Genomic DNA, 10,000 nt, shown 5'->3' with positions numbered 1-10,000 from the left:
GTCACCAGCTTCTGCAGTTTCTCACATGAATCAGCCACCAGCGCTGTATCATCAGCGAACAACAACTGACTCACTTCCCAATCTCTCTCATCCCCAACAGACTTCATACTTGCCCCTCTTTCCAAAACTCTTGCATTTACCTCCCTAACAACCCCATCCATAAACAAATTAAACAACCATGGAGACATCACACACCCCTGCCGCAAACCTACATTCACTGAGAACCAATCACTTTCCTCTCTTCCTACACGTACACATGCCATACATCCTCGATAAAAACTTTTCACTGCTTCTAACAACTTGCCTCCCACACCATATATTCTTAATACCTTTACAGAGCATCTCTATCAACTCTATCATATGCCTTCTCCAGATCCATAAATGCTACATACAAATCCATTTGCTTTTCCAAGTATTTCTCACATACATTCTTCAAAGCAAACACCTGATCCACACATCCTCTACCACTTCTGAAACCACTCTGCTCTTCCCCAATCTGATGCTCTGTACATGCCTTCACCCTCTCAATCAATACCCTCCCATATAATTTACCAGGAATATATATATATATATATATATATATATATATATATATATATATATATATATATATATATATATATATATATATATATATATATGTATATATCGTCTAGAATAACGTTAGTGACTGTCGTTAAACCCGCGTCACATTGTGATTACCCCCCAAAACCTGGTTGATTGGAGTGGCAGGTATATCCGGGCCTTAATGTATTTACCTTCGTTAATCAAGTAACAGCTGAGTAATCCGTAACATCGTTACCTGTGATTAAAGGATCAATACACTAATTTGTCCTGACAATGAATGAAACATTGGTTTGATTAATATCGGGAAATATATGGAAATTGATAGTATGAAATGTATGGAGGGAAAAAAAGAATGTTCCTGTTTTGTTGCTCGCTGGCGATGCGATTTTCTTTTTTTTTCAGTTTTGATTTATAGATTCCATGTTAACGCTATTTTATGTGTGCATATATATATATATATATATATATATATATATATATATATATATATATATATACATCATAGAACATACAAACCTCGAACAGCCAGGATCGAACCCGGGACCCCTGTGCCACAGGCGGGAATGCTACCTGCTAGGCTAATAGGAAATAACTATTCGAATACTATGTACTCGAATACCCTTCGTCTCACGTTGGTGAGACGAAGGGTATTCGAGTACATAGTATTCGAATAGTTATTTCCTATTAGCCAGGCCCATATCCTAGCGGTAGCATTCCCGCCTGTGGCACAAGGGTCCCGGGTTCGATCCTGGCTGTTCGAGGTTTGTATGTTCTATGAAGGTGCGCTTTCCTATGCACTTTGTTCGTATATATATATATATATATATATGTATATATATATATATATATATATATATATATATATATATGTATATATATATATATTGTCTCCATATTTCTGTACATTATTGTTATAGTTATTATTATTATTATTATTATTATTATTATTATTATTATTATATTATTATTATTATTATTAGGGTTATTCTCTCTCTCTCTCTCTCTCTCTCTCTCTCTCTCTCTCTCTCTCTCTCTCTCTCTCTCTCTCTCTCTCTCCTTCCCCGACTTCGTCTATACGTGGGTGCCGTCAACTTTGCATGTCTCTCACTTGAATATAATCTTTCCGTCTGTTTTTGTAAGTTTTCTAAGACAGTGGGGAACCAGGATGATCACCATTATTATAATCTGCTTATCTGGCTCCTTATCGCTGACGCATTTAACGTAACGCTACCAATGTAATCACTAATGTAATTACTAATGTAATTACGTAGGTAATCCTGGAATCACGTTGACGCAGAGAGGGGAGTCCAAGACATTTAACAAACACGTATTTTTCCTGGAATCACGTTGACACAGAGAGGGGAGTCCAAGACATTTAACAAACACGTATTTTTTTTTTTTTCTTTTTCTAACCAGTGATTTTTAAAAAGAATGCACTTCCACGTAGTGATGTGTCTACACGGGGGAACATAAATCACCTATTCCAGTTGTGGAGTTAATAGTTAGGTTTGACCTCATTAATCCCCACCTCCATTACACACGATCACTGTCCTTAATTGCCTGCTGGTCATGGCCAGTGATATACGACTTAAAACGATGGTCTTGAACTAAAAGGGGGGAAAAATATCGTTGTATAATAATTCATTTGTTATTTTCTTTCGGTACTGAGCTTTGGTACACACGTCAGTAATGGGTATGAGGTTGTTATTACTGTCTGTCTATATATCTATGTATCTTTATCTATCTATCTATGTCTATCTCTATCTGTCTATCTGTTTATCTCGGTCTGTTTGTATCTATTTATCTATCTGTCTATCTATCTGTCGGTATGTTTGTATCTATTAATGTTTATCTATCTGTCTGTGTCTGTGTATAATCACCTCTTAGTGACGCCGAATGTGTGAATTTCACAGAGACTTAGGGGAAAAAATAGGAAAATGACTTGTAGTAGATTGAGGCGAGTGAGCTTGGAAGCGAGGCTTGTGTGCACGTACATGACAAGAGAAGTTGGTAGAGAGGAACGGCATGAGGCGGGAGTACACTAGACTTCAGAGGGAGTGTATGAGGGATGGAAGGTGTTTAGCGAGGCATTGCTCACACGCCCGAGGAGGAAGAAGCGTGTGGCATGCGGAAGGTGGAGGATGGGGAAGGCAGAGACTAGTTGGTTTGATAGCGTGTGTGTTGTAAATGGAAAGAACGAAGAGGAAGGGTGGATGTTATAGATCACTGGAAGTGGATTTGACGGTTGATGGAACCATGGAAGCTGAGGTGAATCACAGGAGTGATGAGAGGCGAAAGGTCCTGGGTGCACTGACGAGTGTTTGGAAAGAGAGGTCGCTGTCTGTGTGAGAAAATTGGGTATGTTTGATGGTATAGTAGTCCCAATGGTACTGTATGGGTTTGAGTCTTAAGCCCTCAATAGAAAGGAGTAGAGGAGGGTGTTCGTTTTGGAAATGAAATGGTGTGGTAGTAGGCCGAGTGTGATTGAGTGCTGAGGAGGTTTAGAAATATGGAGAGGATGAGTGAAGAGAGACTAAAAGGATACATGTGCCAGATGTGGCGGGAGAAATAGAAAATGAGATGGAAGGATGGAGTGAAAGATGCCTTGAGTTATTGAGGCCTGAGTATACAGGAGGGTGAGATCCGTACATGGGATAGAGGGAGGTAGAGTGATGTGATAGACAAAGGGGTGACCTGCTGTCACTGGGCTGAATCGGGGCATATGAAGAATTCAGAGAAGACCACGATGAGGTCTGTGGGGCTTGACTGTGGACAGAGGGATTTGGTTTCGCTACAGTATACAAGACAGGTAGCGAACTAGGCCGTTCTCCTTCAGTTCCTGGTGCTACCTGGCGACGCGAGATACGGCGAACTTGTACAAAGAAAAAAAAGAAAAACAAATTTTACGGCCTGTGTTTGAAACGTTTTAAAGTATTGTGCAAGTTTTTCCCACATTATTTTTATCTTTATTTACATTAGAAATCTAGTAAGTAGATATTTCATATATTTGAGAGTTTTTCGTGTGGAATAAATCAACTAGTTTACCGCCTACAAGTCAATATTTTGACATATTTTCCCCTCAGTTCTTAAGTACAAGTTAAGCACCACGAAAGAAAAAAATAAACAATCTTGCCTTTTGTACGCTTTCAATATTTTTTTTCTTTTACGAAAGACTTTCACACACACATCGCCTTTCGCACTCTCTGTCTTCCACCACACAAGAGCAGTGAAGTAATGTACTCTGCTATTCTTGGAGGACACGTAAATGATAGGAGAACATGAATTAGCATATTTATAAGTACAAAGAAAAAAAAAGAGTAGAGCATCCTTACTGGATGATTGGCTGACGACCGCGCCCGCCATCCATCCACTTACGTACAGGAATGGGGGCCACAGTGATTGATTTACCTCGGCCAGATATGTCCTCCCTCCCAGGGTAGGATTACATAGGCGAGGTCGTCATTACCATACCGTGCTAAAACGGCCGGTTCGAAAATAATGACAAGGGCTTCTGTAACAAAGCATTCCTCCCTCCCTCCCTCCCTCCCTCCTCCCTCCCTCCTCGCTCTCGACTCCCTCACGAAATCATTTGCGGTCACTGTAATTGATATGATACAGTGCAAATTCCTGTAATCGAGGTCGGTTACTGTGAGGAGGAATTTCGCGGTGGTCTTGTATATCACAGACGCGCCCTTCATGTGTCCGTGTCTTGCTTTGATACGTAACTACAGCTTTAGATAAGCAGTATGATTCACACGGGATGTAAGATGATGAGAATAAAATTTTTAGTGTTTGTTTTTCAAATAATAATCACTGACTGATCATATATATATATATATGTATATATATATATATATATATATATATATATATATATATATATATATATATATATATATATATATATATATATATATATATATATATATATGGCAAATAGTATGAAAAAAAAATATAATTATATATATATATATATATATATATATATATATATATATATATATATATATATATATATATATATATATATATATATATATATTTTTTTTTTTTTTTTTTTTTTTTATACTATTCGCCATTTCCCGCTTTAGCGAGGTAGCGTTAAGAATAGAGGACTGGGCCTTTGAGGGAATATCCTCACCTGGCCCCCTTCTCTGTTCCTTCTTTTGGAAAATTAAAAAAAAATGAGAGGGGAGGATTTCCAGCCCCCCGCTCCCTTCCCTTTTAGTCGCCTTCTACGACACGCAGGGAATACGTGGGAAGTATTCTTTCTCCCCTATCCCCAGGGAGAATATATATATATATATATATATATATATATATATATATATATATATATATATATATATATATATATATATATATATATATATACAAAACTGTATGTGTGTGTGTATGTAATTTCTTATATGTGATGTGTGGGGAGGGAGTTTTACACGCATGGTGTGTCATGTCTTTTGAACTTAATATCAGTAAGCAACTTTTTCAGACTTCATTTTCTCGTCATTCCCAGTTTCATCATGCCGTGCATTTCCATTCATCCACCACGGTTATACAGTAATGGTACTTCTTTACACATATTTTTTTTTTCATCCACGCATACGTTCATGTTCTCTCCTCTGGTTGTTGAATGAGAACTGTTCACCGTTGACTTCATCACACTTTGCTTGAAAATATGAAGGTCACCCCTCGCTCTTCTCTCTTCCATGAGGGACAGAAGTTGAAGGCCTCGAACCTCTCTCTCTCTCTCCCTCCCACGTAGCTCACATCTCATGAATCTGTGATCATGTTTGTGCCTTCCTCAATACCTTTATTAAGATAAGCTGCGTGGGTTCCCTTACGCTCGGCTACCAAAACACGAGAAGCATATTGTAGTGTTGACTTAAAGTAGGATATGAACTGCTTGCTGAATCTGTCCTTATATATATATATATATATATATATATATATATATATATATATATATATATATATATATATATATATATATATATATATATATACAAGATACTTGAATGCTGTTCTCATATCCCAGTCCGTCTGTAAACGTCCAGTCTCTTCCCCCCCACACGCCACACACACGTAACACACTTGACAACAGGTAATTCACACGACTCGTCCTCCGGAGTTCTTTATATTTTCTTGCTGTGTGACGCTACGCGTTAATACTGGCTTTTGAGCGGGGGAAAAAAACCTTCGTTGTCAGTGATTATGTGTGTGTGTGTGTGTGTCTCTCTCTCTCTCTCTCTCTCTCTCTCTCTCTCTCTCTCTCTCTCTCTCTCTCTCTCTCTCTCTCTCTCTCTCTCTCTCTCTCTCGCTCTCTCTCTCTCTCTCTATCTATCTATCTATCTATCTACTTTCCTACCTGCTCCATTTTGTGTTTCCATCTGTCTGTCTATGTCTTTACTTCTCCCTGTCAGTTTGTAACTATCTATGTGTCTATCAGTTTATGTATCTATCTCTTCGTGTATACATATATATATATATATATATATATATATATATATATATATATATATATATATATATATATATATATATATAATGATCTGCTGCTTGACTTTATAATGACCGTTTACTGCCCATCTAGTGAACCTAAGGCAAAGATATCGTAGAGTAACATCAGTAAACATACTTCACGTATCTCGCTTTCAACACTGGTTTATTTTCTCCCATTCCTTCCCTCACGCGTTTGCTTGGAGCCACTGAGTAAAATCCATGCCACTGGAATATTCAGTGCCCTCACTTCGCTTGCATGTCCCCCCTCATAAATAGCTACGATACGAAGCTATTTGAACACCCCCTCCCTCCTTGCCTCCCTCCTCCTCCTCCTCCTCCTCCTCCTCCTCCTCCTCCTCCTCCTCCTCCTCCTCCACAACCACCACTCCTCCCTTCCTCCGGGCCAATAAACCGTTGCATTATGTCACAAGAGGTCCGTCTCTGTCATTGCTTCATACCCTGCCTGCACTTTTGTTTCGGGATGTGAGTCACGAGGTAGTGGCAGTACGGGGGGGAGGGGAGGCAGGGGGGGTGGGGGGTGTCTCTGTGAGTAGGTGGGGTTTTTATCTCGAGTGTTTGAATATATATATTGATGCTTGGTGTGAGTTAGGTGAGTGGACAGGTAACGATTTGTGTGTGTGTGTGTGTGTGTGTGTGTGTGTGTGTGTTTTATTATCATGTGTATTTGCTTCTCTCTCTCTCTATTCCTATACCTTGTACTGTTTTTTTTTATGATTTTTCTTCCCTTTCTATGTATTCTTACTCACACACACACACACACACACACACACACACACACACACACACACACACACACACAGAACCATTTCCTGAAAGTATTCAATTCTATTCATAGAGTCAACACAGGTCTTCATGATATCACAGAGTGGCTTATGTATGGTACATCTGTAATTATGTATGGTACATCTGTAATTATGTATGGTACATCTGTAATTATGTATGGTACATCTGTAATTATGTATGGTACACCTGTAATTATGTATGGTACACCTGTAATTATGTATGGTACACCTGTAATTATGTATGGTACACCTGTCATTATGTATGGTACATCTGTAATTATGTATGGTACACCTGTAATTATGTATGGTACACCTGTAATTATGTATGGTACATCTGTAATTATGTATAGTACACCTGTAATTATGTATGGTACACCTGTAATTATGTATGGTACATCTGTAATTATGTATGGTACATCTGTAATTATGTATGGTAAACCTGTAATTATGTATGGTACACCTGTAATTATGTATGGTACACCTGTAATTATGTATGGTACACCTGTAATTATGTATGGTACATCTGTAATTATGTATGGTACATCTGTAATTATGTATGGTACACCTGTAATTATGTATGGTACACCTGTAATTATGTATGGTACACCTGTAATTATGTATGGTACATCTGTAATTATGTATGGTACACCTGTAATTATGTATGGTACCCCTGTCATTATGTATGGTACACCTGTAATTATGTATGGTACACCTGTAATTATGTATGGTACATCTGTCATTATGTATGGTACATCTGTAATTATGTATGGTACACCTGTAATTATGTATGGTACACCTGTAATTATGTATGGTACATCTGTAATTATGTATGGTACATCTGTAATTGTATGGTACACCTGTAATTATGTATGGTACCCCTGCCATTATGTATGGTACACCTGTAATTATGTATGGTACACCTGTAATTATGTATGGTACATCTGTAATTATGTATGGTACATCTGTAATTATGTATGGTACACCTGTAATTATGTATGGTACACCTGTAATTATGTGTGGTACACCTGTAATTATGTATGGTACACCTGTAATTATGTATGGTACATCTGTAATTGTGTATGGTACACCTGTAATTATGTATGGTGCACCTGTAATTATGTATGGTACACCTGTAATTATGTATGTTACACCTGTAATTACATTTTCATAAAAAACAATCCACTTTCTCCGGGGTGGGTGGGGGGGGGGAACAATGCTATTTAATAACAATGAGAGACGGTCGACCTGGCTTCTTTTTCTTTTTTTTAGAGTACATGACACGTGGTTATTTTCAATCATCTGTTTAAATGACAGAAGTTCAAAGTAACGTGATCCTCAACTGCTCCAGTTTAAACATCTTAATAAAGTCACCAGAGTTAGAGGAATTTCAATTCTTTTTTCCCGAACATCTATACAGGATGTTCTGCAACACTATCTTCCAAGTACGTAGGACTTCCCAAATCCCTTTTCCTTCAATAACCCAAAATATAACAGGTATCGAACCCTAAGTAAACACACCATATTGTCTAACCTTCACCCTCGTTTCATTAGTGTGTGTGTGTGTGTGTGTGTGTGTGTATTCACAAAGTTACTGATTGCAGTACACTATGTTGTACATCATGTCGTAGAGAGGTTACAGGTGTGTGGGAAACGCATCTGGCGCACTGAACGACAGAAAGAGATGAAAGAGGTTGTATACCAGAGGCAAGTCTGATCGTGAGGGGGAGGCGTATTGAACGGGAGGCAACGCAAGAGACCGTCAGACGACTCTGTCCCCAGCAGGAATGGACAGGACAGATGCGAGACAGAAACATGTGTGAGACAGAGATAGATGCGAGATGGGGTCAGGTGTATGACAGTGTAGACTGATGTGAAACAGAGAGACAAGTGTGAGTCAGAGACTAGTGTGAGACAGAGACATGTGTAAGAGATTGGTGTGAGACAGAGACATGTGTAAAGGACAGGTATGAGTGACATGTGTGAGACAGAAACAGGTGTAGGAGTGAGACGGGTGTGAGACAGAACCATGGGAGACAGAAGTGTCGATACAGAGGGAGAAATTATACAAGGACGGGAGGTCATCCCTCCCTCCCTGGAGGAGGGAGTGTCAGGGAGGTGTAAAAGACGTAGGGAGAAGTGGAGAGAACACGAAGGATATATGGGGAAGGAGAGAGAGAGAGAGAGAGAGAGAGAGAGAGAGAGAGAGAGAGAGGGGGGGGGGGGGAGCGGGCCTGGCAGTGGAATGGAATGTAGAGGGTTTTGATGTGTGGAAGGGAAGGTCATGAGTAAAACCTAACCAGCTGTGTTCTCATTTACAGGTAAAAAAGTTGGGAGGAAATTAATGTGTTTACACTGCCGAACAGATACACACACACACACACACACACACACACACACACACACACACACACACACACACACACACACACACCAGATCAGTATCCGCTAAACAAAGATATCGTGAAAAAAGACGATAGACCAAGAACGAGAGAGCACGAAAAGAGACAGACAATGTGCGCAGATTCACGGGAAATAGATATATTCGCTCCGGTGTTTGTGGAAAACAGACGACTGTAACTACCAGGACTGTATACCCTGAGTATAGGAGGCAGAGAGAGAGAGGGAGAGGGGAAGCTGTATTTGCCCATCTTCAATGTACCACTGGAACGCTAGTCTTTGAGTGGGGGGGACTGGGGAGCAGAAAATGAACGAGAAGGTCTGTTTGGTTTTGTATGAAAAAAAGAAAAGAAAAAATGTCGAATGATCAGAAAAGGTGGAGAAAAACGGGGTTGATAAAGGTGTGTGTTTGTGTGTGTGTGTGTGTGTGTGTGTCTGATTAGAGAGAGAAGGTTTTGGCTGGGAAAGGGATTGAAGGGAGGGAGTGAAAGAAGGAGAGAAGTGAAGAAAGGAAGGAAGAGAGGATGAGTAAGGGAATAAAGTCAAGTATTTGGAATGTCATGGGTCAGAGAGGGCAAAATGACGGCCGCTTCGATAAGGCAAATATGAGTAAAGATGAGTACAAGTGAGACTGGTCATGTGTGAGGTGAGTATGAATGTGTGCGTATGACTCAAGTTGAGTTTGAGTAAAGCTGAATATAGGTGAAGCTGTGTATGAGTAAGGCTGAGTAAGG

The sequence above is a fragment of the Panulirus ornatus genome, chromosome 2 (assembly GCF_036320965.1).
Source record: "Panulirus ornatus isolate Po-2019 chromosome 2, ASM3632096v1, whole genome shotgun sequence".
In the NCBI taxonomy this organism is placed as follows: domain Eukaryota; kingdom Metazoa; phylum Arthropoda; class Malacostraca; order Decapoda; family Palinuridae; genus Panulirus; species Panulirus ornatus.
This window is presented reverse-complemented; position numbering follows the sequence as displayed.